Source organism: Mesoplodon densirostris, chromosome 5 (genome assembly GCF_025265405.1).
Source record: "Mesoplodon densirostris isolate mMesDen1 chromosome 5, mMesDen1 primary haplotype, whole genome shotgun sequence".
Classification (NCBI taxonomy): Eukaryota; Metazoa; Chordata; class Mammalia; order Artiodactyla; family Ziphiidae; genus Mesoplodon; species Mesoplodon densirostris.
The window spans coordinates 50,784,780-50,797,109 of NC_082665.1; positions in this window are offsets into that span (position 1 = coordinate 50,784,780).

Below are 12,330 nucleotides of genomic sequence, written 5' to 3' on the forward strand. Positions count from 1 at the left end.
CCAGCACTCTTTGCAAGTGCTTCTCTTGTTCCTAGTTCCTAGACTTTTGTTTTCTGTAGTACAGGAGATTTCCATTCAGGAGCCTCCTCACTCTACCACAGCCTATTCCAAATATACTTATTGCTTGAGGGGATTTTCAGGGCTGGAACTAGCTGGTAGAGGTGATTCTGTTCCCGTCTTTTCAGGTGGTCCTGCTCATATGATACCATGTGTACATGTCATTTCATTTATGTGTAAGGCTAGTGTTAAGGATCCAAACCGTTGTGAGAATAAGTAGAACATACTATAATTAAAACCTCTATTTGACATGAAGAATATATTAGAATGTGCTTTTATTGTTCTGTTTTCTCAAAGCTAAGCATTTAGAATATAATCTTGTTTCTTCAGTAAGCCTGATAGCCATTGCATTTTCTTAATATTCACACCAAATTGCACAAATGAAAGAATTCTACCTCATCTGAAACATCCTGTTAAGTTTATGGTTATATTTAAATATAAAATATCTGCCTTGTTGTTTAAAGCACATGCACAGATTTGAGTGGGGAGATTTATTTATTTATTTTAAAGTCATGATATGAATCTATTCAACCATATTTTCTTGCTCCAGGCTCTAGTCTACACACAATATTTCATTAAAATATTATTTGAACTGAGGACATCTGCAGTTGTCTGGAACATATTTTCTCCAATACTTAATTTTAAGCTCTCTATACATCTTGGAATTCTCTAAAAAAATTCTATGGCATGTTTGAGTATCACTGAACAAACAACAGCTATCCCTCTATCAAGAACAGTGCTAGGGCTTCCCTGGTGGCACAGTGGTTGGGAGTCCGCCTGCCAGTGCAGGAGACGTGGGTTCGTGCCCTGGTCCGGGAGGATCCCGCGTGCCACAGAGCAGCTGGGCCTGTGAGCCATGGCTGCTGGGCCTGCGTGTCTGGAGCCTGTGCTCCGCAACGGGCGAGGCCACAACGGTGAGAGGCCCGTGTACCACAAAAAAAAAAAAAAAAAAGAACAGTGCTAGTCTGAGTGGAAAATGTGCCAGCTTTATTAAGAGCATCTTTAACAGATTTAATTAAGTTTCTTATTCTGTCAATAACACTGCTCTCTGAATAAAGAACTTCTCCATACATAACACATTATTTATTATGAGATGGTTTAAGAATAAAGAAAAATGTAATGAAAATAATAATGAATATCTACCATCACCCAGCTTTGTCAAACCTTAATATTTTATCATGTATGCTTCTGATATTTTAATTAAACATTACATATTAATTTGACTCACATTGCTCAATTATCTCCTCTTCCATTTTCCCCTCCTTCTTTCCAGAAGTAACTGATATATTTGTTGTTTATCAAAACAATGTATGTTTACATTTTTATTACATTTGTGTGTATTCTGAACCAATATTTAATTTTTTGGTATTAAAACATATAAGTCTTATCAAAATATATCAATTTCTTCACATTATACTTTTTAAGATTGTTTTACCTGTTAATACTTGCAGGAGTAATTTATTCATTTTTCACTGTATAAAGATTCCATTATATGAACACAGCACAATTTATTTCCCCTTGTCTTACTTACTTTTTTCACAGCAGTTACACTCTAAGGGCTCTTTGATACAAAAACATGTGAGCTTTAATAAATGATTTCTCTTTTAAGCCATTGAGATTAGGAATGTTTTGTTGGGCAGCAATAGTGCTAATTCCTTCAGTTGAAAATAACAGAGTATCTCTTCTTAATCCCTAAAGCACTTTCTATTTCTCATTGGATCCATGTTTGTAATGTCTTTGATTGTGGTTATTGAGGGTCTCTGTCTTAGTTCACCACTGAAATGTGTGTTCTTTGAGAGATGGGCCTGTTTAATTGTTTATTCCCCTACACCATTATTCCTGGCTTGGCAGTTGTAACAGTTATTTCATTCCTATAACAAGAGAAACAAGTTAATGTTAAAATAAATTTTGTTAGTGTTTTTCTTTTCTACAAAAGCCTACTCTTTGTTTTTGTTTAAAACTAGTATACCCCACATTTTCTTACTGAGTTTTTCTAGACTCAGTGTAGACAATCAAAAAGAGCCTATTCTTGGTCCTTTCATTGCCCTCTCCAGTGCTGTCCACCATTAATTTTCTCTGCTGTCTCCAGCTTAGTCCATTGGGGGCATAAGAGCTCCCTTTGAAATGATGAGAAGTCCATTTTATTGGTGATACCAACAACTTGTCTGTTTTTCCCTTTTAGCTTGAGACCAACTCCTGGAGTCAACTTCTGACTTCAGCCCTACTTGCTCTTCAGTATTTGGGCTCTCCTGATTTTTTAAAACATTTATTTATTTGTTTCTGTTTCCTACTGTGACATTGTAATTTATAAGAAATATGTATTTAGTCATTCAGATGACCAAAATATATTTCTCATATATATTTGGTCTTCATCTGCAGTTCCTGGCTCACAGATGCCAAAATCTTTGGGACTTTTAACTGTTAAAAGTGATAAAGGGTCCTTGGCTGTACTAATGAGGCAGCTTTTGAAAACATCTAAGGATGGGGGCTGATTGCTGGGGAAACTGATCATGTGATTAGAGGGATGGAACTTTCAGTCTTACCCCCTGATCTCCTGGGAAGGGGGAAGGCTTAGAGGTTGAATCAGTCCCCAGTAGCCAATGATTTAATCAATCATGCCTATGTAATGAAGTCTCCATAAAAATCCAAAGGGACAGGATTCAGAGAGCTTCTGGGTTGGTGAACATGTGGCGATTTGGGGATAGTGGCCAGCCTGAAGAAGGCATGAAAGCTCTGAATCCTTCCCCCATGCCTCACCCTATCATCTCTTCTATCTGGCTATTCCTGTATTGTATCCTTTTACAGTAATTGACAATCTAGTAAGTAAAGTTTATTCTGATTCTGGGAGCTTCTCTTGCAAATTAATCGAACCCAAGGAGGAGGTTGTGGGAACCTCTGATGGGTGGTTCAGTGGGTCAGAAGTACAGGTGACAACCTGGCCTTGAGACTGGTGTCTGAAGGGGGCAGACTTGTAAGACTAAGCCCTTAACCTGTGGAATCTGATGCTATCTTTGTAGACAGTGTCATAATTGAGTTAAATTGTAGGACACCCTGCTTGTGTCTGAGAATTGTTTGGTATTGTGTGACAATCCCCCAAGCCCTCCCCCCCACACACACATTGGAATTGAGTTTAGGAGCCTAATTTACCTACTTAGCTTACTTCTTGATATTTGGGAATGGACTTATATCTATTTCTTGAACAAATGATTGATTTATTTTTATTATTTGATCCACTGGTAAATTTTAACTCATTCTTAACAAACTTTGCCCTACATTCTTTGTTCCCTGACTCTCCTTTGTCCCTATGAGAGATCATCCTATTTAGTAATTTTTCTGGTATAGTTTTACAAATGAAAAAGCCAATATTTGTGTCTTACAAACATTCCTCCCTTTTATTCTTTTTCTTTTTACTAGAGCCTATATCTTGATTACCAATTGTTCATTTTGAGTACCAAGTTATTAATTTTATTCCTTTAATAGTTGCCTTAATTTGGCCATTGATATGACTTAAAATTACTCAGCTGCAAACAATCCATTGTTTATGATTGGATAATATGAGGGTGATGAAAAATGCCAGCCTCAACACTGTAATTTTTGATTTGATACACTCAATAGATATGGCCCATGTTGAAATAAAATGTTCTTGTTTTACCCTTCTTCACTGTGTTTCCTAATGATTGTGATAGAAAAGTTATCTTATGATTTCTTCATCATTTTAGATACATTACAATCCTGTTGTTAATAATCACAAGGTGTTCAATCCTTAGTTCATGATTTAAATTTTTCTTTATTTATAGAGGTTTCACAATGTCCTTACTCATAGTTCCTTCTGTTCCAATTTTCCTAGATCTATTGAAACTCTGGCCCAGTTATATTTTTCTTTAAAAAAACAGATGGTTTATTGGGGTCCATGGTATACTCTGCATGAGCCAAACATGCTAAGCCATCTCTTCTATGGTCTATTTTCTTATCCAAAATATAGATGATGACGAGTAAGTATGAAGCATTTGGGAAGAACATTTTCTGAAAAAGCTACTTGGTTACTGATTAACTCTGTTCCCCAGAAAGTGCAAATCTCTATGACTCTCAGAATTATTTAGATATCATCAAGAATGGACTCATCCAACCATAGAATATCAGAGCTGGGAAGGATCTTAAAATCCATCTAATAAAATCTTATTTTATCAAGGCATGAATTGAATGAAATAGTCAAAATTTGATCAGTTTTGGTTTTCAAAATGTAATATTCATATGACTCACCTAATAGATGCATTGGGGAGGCCCCAGTCATTTGTCAATGAGATGTGTCTAGGACAGGGCCACTGCACTATGTAGATTTATCTCTATGATCTCAATGGTACCACCTGTTCTATTACTCACCTATCATTTAAAAAATTACGATAGTTGATATATATTTGGAATGGAAGAAGAGAGAAAAGAACCACACAAAAATTTCTCCCAAGGGAAACTAGGACATTTCAAATGAGATGAACTACCAAGATATATTAATGCAATTCTTTGCCAGCAGGGAAGCATCCTGGATCATTTCCTTTGTTCCAAGCCATTCTATTATTATCTAAATAGACTCTTCTCAAGTGATGAGTCGGTAGCACTTCAAAAATAATTTGTGAGTTCCTCTAGAACTTGGAAAGCATTTTTTCTATACAAAAAAACATAATAAATGATTATTACGTTCCCTGACAAATATCGCAAAGTTACTTAAATATGCAAGGTACCTAAATATATTGGAATTGTTCTAAATATATCTAACTATTGTATGTCTCATTATTTCTGTGGGACAATTGCTTTCATAATTCTAAGTCTCACCCCATCAGTAGTAGCAGCCATTTCCAGCATTAATGTAGAATAGGGTCTTCATTACAGATAGGTTGTGGGGTACACCCAGGAACCATTAGGAAACTTTTTTACTCAATCCATTTTTGTATCCGCTTGACAGAAAGGGTATTTGAGGATAACCACTCTCCAGTTGTTCAGAAGAAAAATAAGAGGAGAGCTGCACCCATGAGGAGCATGCAGCTGTAGACTTGTGTGGAAATATTTTGTGATACAGTTGTTTATGATGTGAGGACCACCTAATCCTTGATTTCTATGTTCTGAGCTTCCCATTTTCTATCTTGATCTCATTTAAAAAGTTATGCCATTTTGTGACTAGCTTGTGAAAATTTGAGTGCTGCATTTAATTAGAACAGCAATGTTATACTGAACTACTTCAGTATTTCTTGGGTCTGAACTTTTCAAATCGTTTTTTATTCAACCCAATGCTGTATTTTCTCTCAACTTCATGACTTTTTAAATGTGCACTGTGGTAGCAGGAACCTTCAAAATTAAAAATTAACTCTGAATTTCTGAAAGAAGCTTTGTTTCTGAAAGTAATTATTTGCAATAATTGCTACACTATTTTCTGAAGAGGTAATATTCCTGGTGTCACATGGCAACCTCATCCCTGGGTCTCCTGCTGGCGCTTGTCAGGTTAATGTGTGCTATTCCCCTGCTGAAAAACCCACATGGGTTCTTCTCCAGGCCACCTGTGGAGGAGGAGAGGATTCTTAATTTTTTCCTTAAATTTCCAAGAGACTGAGAATATCTAGAATGTGAATTGGAGGACAATGTATCACTTACAGTAATGCTGTTTTTTGAGAATATTCAGTCTCAGGAACAAAACAAATTGAACTCTGGTCTCACATTATCTTACAGTTTTTCTTAAAGAATTTGACAAGACTTTGCTGCATCTATATGCCCTCCAGATTCTGTTCAAATCTTGCTATCTTCTACTTCCTTAGTTTAAATCAAGTTTTCTTTAAAAAGGAGCAAATATTGGCTCTTGGTAAAGGTGGAGAAGGTTCAGACATGAATCTCTTACTTTTTAAATCACCCAGTGGCTGGTTTGATAATATCTGTACTTCCCCTCCTACTTGCTATCACTATTAAAATTTTTCTCAAAGTGAAGCCACCATCAGTGAACTTCAGGTGCTAGAACCTCCTCTCCATTATTTTCCCTTATTGGGGAGGGGAGAAGCTTGCAAGTGGGGGTGGCTGCATTCTTGTCAGGTAGTGTCAGACTGCATTTCCTTTTAAAGATCACCAGGCCAATATAGATCTGAAATACCAAAGATGCCAAGTATGAGGGCTGGATAAGTCTTTTGGATTTGCCATATCAGATACTTGAAATCAATTGTAAACCCTGCTGGAATGTCTTTTAATTTAAAAAAGCTTAACTGCAGCCTCCTGGAATATTTATTTGTTTCTTTACTTCCTCTATTTTAGTGGAATCTCTTATCTGCAGGTAGGTGAATGGTGTGAAGGCCTACTTGGCTGGATTTTGATGTGGGAAGGGCTTTATGAGTCATTCCTTATGTTCTCAAGAATGAAACCCTTTATCTTAATGAATAAAATTTCCAGACAACATATTCCCTACTTCTGGGATAATAGTTAGGCTTTTAATATTTGTTGACTGAAAAAAATATGTGATGATTGACATTTGCTATAAATTTAGTAAAGATTTTGAATGTATTTTATTAATCACCAAGTCATTTTAATATAACACATGACAAGGAGTATCTCTGTGTGAAGTACATTTTAGTCAGTCTACAATGTCTAGAGAGCAAATAGATGCTGTGGTCTCTAATTCTACCCCAGTGGTGCTCCCCTAAGGCACCCAGAGGTTGTCTCTTATTGAGAACTGCAGGCTGTTGTGGCATAAGTTGTGATTGTGTTGTTTTATTAGGATGTTACATACATGCTAATCATTTACTTAGGAGAAGAGTTATGGACCATAAACTGTGCTCTATGTGAAATGCACTTCTTAACTTTCTAGGAAAAAAAAATAAAGATAAGATGATTTAATGTTCTGGTTCATACCAAATCTGATATTTGTTACAATGCATAAACCTTTACTTAACCCCAGCTCTTAAGTGATACTGTGTTTTGTGTTTATGTGAACTGATCTCTCCTTAGCCCCACTTACTCATCACTTAGGAAGGCTTAGCTCCATTGCTGGTTACTCAATATTTAGCAAGGAAATTATTTTCATTTCTCAAATTTAGTTCTGGTGAATTGCTATTAAGTCATCTGCTTTATTGGAGGAATTTCCTACCAGATACATATATGTGCTTGACTTTGCTGATAAATGCTGCTAGCAGGGAATATAGAAGTCTTCTAGCTCAGCATGACCCATGGTAAATCCTGCTCATTATCTTCCCAAATTCTTGTACATTTACGTCTCTTTCTCAAAGGGTCTTGCTCTTGGGCTTCCCTGGTGGCGCAGTGGTTGAGAATCTGCTTGCCAATGCAGGGGACACGGGTTCGAGCCCTGGTCTGGGAAGATCCCACATGCCGCGGAGCAACTAGGCCCGTGAGCCACAACTACTGAGCCTGCGCATCTGGAGCCTGTGCTCCGCAACAAGAGAGGCTGCGATAGTGAGAGGCCCATGCACCGCGATGAAGAGTGGCCCCCACTTGCCTCAACTAGAGAAAGCCCTTGCACAGAAACGAAGACCCAACACAGCCATAAATAAATAAATAAATAATAATAAATAAAGGAATTCCCTTAAAAAACAAAAACAAAAACAGGTCTTGCTCTTGATATTTTGTTCTATGAGAGTAAAGTTTCATTTTTTACATGAAACTGGGAACATATTCTTTCCCTTAATACCTGATTATGACTTAAGGCATAACTGCTTCTAGAGATAGTTCTCTAAGGGTAGGGAAAGTGCCTATTTTTCCCATTCTGGTATCCTAAATGACTAATATAGGAAACTGCCCCTAGTAAGTCTCAATAAATATTATATGAATGAATGAACAAGTGTCCAAATGACTCTTGAGTAGCAAAACTCATTCGAGTATATATATTTTTTCTGAGCCCTCAAATTATACACTCCTGTTACCTATTAATGGAGCTATGCAATTGTGAAGTCTAGGCATAGGGGCTATTTTGTTGCTTTTCAGAATCTAGATCATTATCTTACAGGATATCTACTCTCTTATTCAAATGCTGTCACCTGATTTTGGTAAATTTTTAAATTAATTTTTACTGTTGCTTTTCAATGTTAGTTTCTGCTGTACAGCAAAGTGAATCAGCTATATGTATACATATCCCCTCTTTTTTGGATTTCCTTCCCATTTAGGTCACCACAGAGCATTGAGTATAGTTCCACATACTGTACAGTAGGTTCTCATTAGTTTTCTGTTTTATACATATTAGTGTATATATGTCAACCCCAATCTCCCAATTCATCCCACTCCCACTTCTCTGCTGTTATCCATATGTCCATTCTCTATGGCTGTGTCTCTATTTCTGTTTTGCAAATGAGTTCATCTGTATCATTTTTCTAGATTCCACATATAAGCGGTATTATACAGTACTTGTTTTTCTCTTTATGACTTACTTCACTCTGTATGACAGTCTCTAGATCCATCCATGTCTCTGAAAATTGCACAATTTTGTTCCTTTTTATGGCTGAGTAATATTCCATTGTATATATGTAAATATGTACCACATCTTCTTTATCCATTCTTCTGTTGATGGACATTTAGGTTGCTTCCATGTCGTGACTGCAGTGAAATAGTGCTTCAGTGAACATTGGGGTGCATATATCTTTTTGAATTATGGTTTTCTCTGGGTATATGTCCAGTAGTGGGATTGCTGGATGTTATGGTAGCTGTATTTTTAGTTTTTTAAGGAACCTCCATACTGTTATCTATAGTGGCTGTATCAATTTACATTCCCACCAACAGTGTAAGAGGGTTCCCTTTTCTCCACACCCTCTCCAGCATTTATTGTTCATAGATTTTTTGATGATGGCCATTCTGACTGGTGTGAGGTGATATCTCATTGTAGTTTTGATTTGCATTTCTCTTATAATTAGTGATGTTGAGCATCTTTTCATGTATTTGTTGGCCATCTGTATGTCTTCTTTGGAGAAATGTCTATTTAGGTCTTCTGTCCATTTTATGATTGGGTTGTTTGTTTTTTGTATTGAGCTGCATGAGCTGTTTGCATATTTTGGAGATTAATCCCTTGTCAGTTGCTTCATTTGCAAATATTTTCTCCCATTCTGAGGGCTGTCTTTTCATCTTGTTTGTGGTTTCCTTTGCTGTGCAAAAGCTTTTAAGTTTCATTAAGTCCCATTTGTTTATTTTTGTTTTTATTTCCATTTCTCTAGGAGGTGGGTCAAAAAAGATCCTGCTGTGATTTATGTCAAAGAGTGTTCTGGGGCTTCCCTGGTGGCGCGGTGGTTGGGAGTCCGCCTGCCGATGAAGGGGACGCGGGTTCGTGCCCCGGTCTGGGAGGATCCCACGTGCCACGGAGCGGCTGGACCCGTGAGCCATGGCCACTGAGCCTGCGCGTCTGGAGCCTGTGCTCCGCAACGGGAGAGGCTGCAGCAGTGAGAGGCCCGCGTACCACAAAAAGAAGGAAAAAAAAAAAAAAAAGAGTGTTCTGCCTATGTTTTTTCTCTAAGAGTTTTATAGTGTCTGGCTTGTGGATCTTAGGTATTTTCTTATTTGATATTCTCCATAAGACTGCATGCATTGGTATGGACTAAGGACAATGTTACATCAGAACTCAGAATATAAATCCCATTTCACTGGTGAGCAGCTCTGACAGTAATAGATTGCTCATTTAATGGAAGGATCTGTGATGATATCTGCTGAGATCAGCAACAGCGGCCCAGGTAGTGTACATGAAATTACCAGTTTATCAAATGATAATATGGCTATTAATACATTGATGCTCTTGTAAGTGTTTCCCTTCTCAAGGAATCATAATAGATTCCTTGGGCACATCTGAAAGTAAATCTATAGAGACAGAAAAACCCCTCTCTCTCTCTTGCTCTCACTCTCAGAGCTAATGGATAGAAGATATGCCTACAGCAAATAGGATTTTTTTTTTTTTTAGTGACACTTATCACAGTGACATGACCCACTCAAAGGTTTATAGGGTATTTTGCCAAAGCACCACCATGCTGTCCTTTTGCTCAGCTCCTAATAGGTTTAGGCAGTTATCCATTTTGGGAGGCCTGGAGGCTCTGAGAAAGGTTGGAGTCTTCATTACCTCTCAGACACCTTGCTGTGACTTGGAATGAGATAGATCTGCTCAGAAAGGGGAGAGGAGAAAAGGTTGATAAAAATATTCATCTACCATTGAGAATTTTTTTTGTTTGCTTTGGAACCTTGCTTGTCAGAATTTGGAAAATTTAAGGAAAAACAAATGTCCAATCTGCTATGAGGTTGTATATAAAAGGTACATCTTTTGCGACATGACATACTAAAAGGTCAATTGAACTGACATGTTATGCCTAAGAAATGAGATTTTATTTATGCCTCCTTCACAAGAAATAATTGATGACTTTCAACTGTCCCTTGAATACACCTGAGTAGTCATTGAACATGAGAAAAGGAATCAAGGTCCTATTCTTGAAGGTTGACTATTGATCTCAATTATTGATCAGAGTTGTCATGACTGTCACATACATGTGTATAGGATATTTGCTAGTGATAGAAATATTTCAAGGAATAATAAAAAATATTGGGTTCTGCTGGTTAAAGCCCTGGGATTAAAAGAGCAACTAAATAGTAATTGTCAATATTGAGTTCTTAAAAGAAATGTGCAAGATAAACAAGGTTATTTTTAATCCATTTGTTTAGCAGGATGATCATATTCAGTAATGAACATTTTTATGTCTCTAAACTCAGAGAACATGGTTCTTCATGAGATTTACATGATTGGGGAAGATTTCATGAACATGTGTGTACTATGAGAGCTTCTCAGTCAACAAAGCTGCTTTGCCTAAAAAGAGCTGGGCATCATCTGGGTTCTTTCCGGCCATAGTTAATATTAATGTTTCACAGAGATCACACCTACAGGACAGTATACAATGATGGTGTAACTTAATTTTAATATTACTTGCTTACTAGTGCCGCCCATGGTAAATTTGAACATTCATAATTGTAATTTTTTTTTAGCCTTGTAATACCTGTTTCTGTTGGCCACTCCTCCTCCCCCATCCCCAATGGTGAGCTTCTTTTCCTTGTCTGGTAGCTCCTACAGGTTAACATGAATAAGAATCACCTTGGAAGCTTGTTATAATGAGATTTTAATTTAGTATGTGGGGATGATCTCAGGAATTGCATTGAAAAGAAACTCTCTGGGGCCTCCCTGGTGGCACAAGTGGTTGAGAGTCCGCCTGCCGATGCAGGGGATACGGGTTCGTGCCCCAGTCTGGGAGGATCCCATATGCCGCGGAGCGGCTGGGCCCATGAGCCATGGCCGCTGAGCCTGCGTGTCCGGAGCCTGCGCGTCCGGAGCCTGTGCTCCGCAACGGGGGAGGCCACGACAGTGAGAGGCCCGCATACCGCAAAAAAAAAAAAAAAAAAAAAAGAAACTCTCTGAATAACTCCAGTGAATGGTTGCCTACACTTGGGGAAACATATTTTAGACTTTCCTTTGGTTAGCCTCCTCCTTCTGATTAGCATCAGACTGGCTTTCCAGACTCCTGGATGTGGATTCTGCAGTCTTTTAGCTGCCCTTTTCTTTGCCACCTATACTTTGTAGTGTTGCAGATAGATCAAAAAATAGGATGGTTGAAGATTGGTGAATATAAGAACTGCTACCTGACATGGCAAGAGAGACTTTGCAGATGTGATTAAGTTAAGGATTTTGCTATAGGGAGACTATATTGAATTGTCTTGCTGAGCCCAATATAATTACAAGGGTCAGAGTGAGAGAGAGAGAGAGAGAGAGAGTGAGAACGAGAGAGAAACATGGTATGATACTGGCTGTGAAAATAGAGGAAGGGACTAGGGAAACTCTTCTATAGACCCTCCAGAAGTAACACTAGCTTGCCAACACTTTGATTTGGGGCCAGTAAAACTGATTTTAGACTTCTGACCTCCAGAATTATAAGGTAATAAATTCGTGTTGTTCCAAGTCATGAAGTTTGTGGTAATATGTTGCAATAGCTAATGGGAATCTAATATATTGTCTTTAAACTTTTTTGTTCAGTTCAATGAAAAAATAAGAATAATAATTCCTACTCCTTAGAATTTTTGAGCAGATCAGATGAGATACATCACATAAAATATATGGGTGCATATTAAATATATGCTGCTGCTGAAGATGGTGATGACAAGGATGCCAACAACTCTGCTTCTTCACTTCTAGTGAGGCAGAGCTTCCACCACTGCTAAAAATGAGGGTTATTCCTAACTCATTTGATTTTATATCACTTTCTACTTCCCACTGTCCCCATAGAT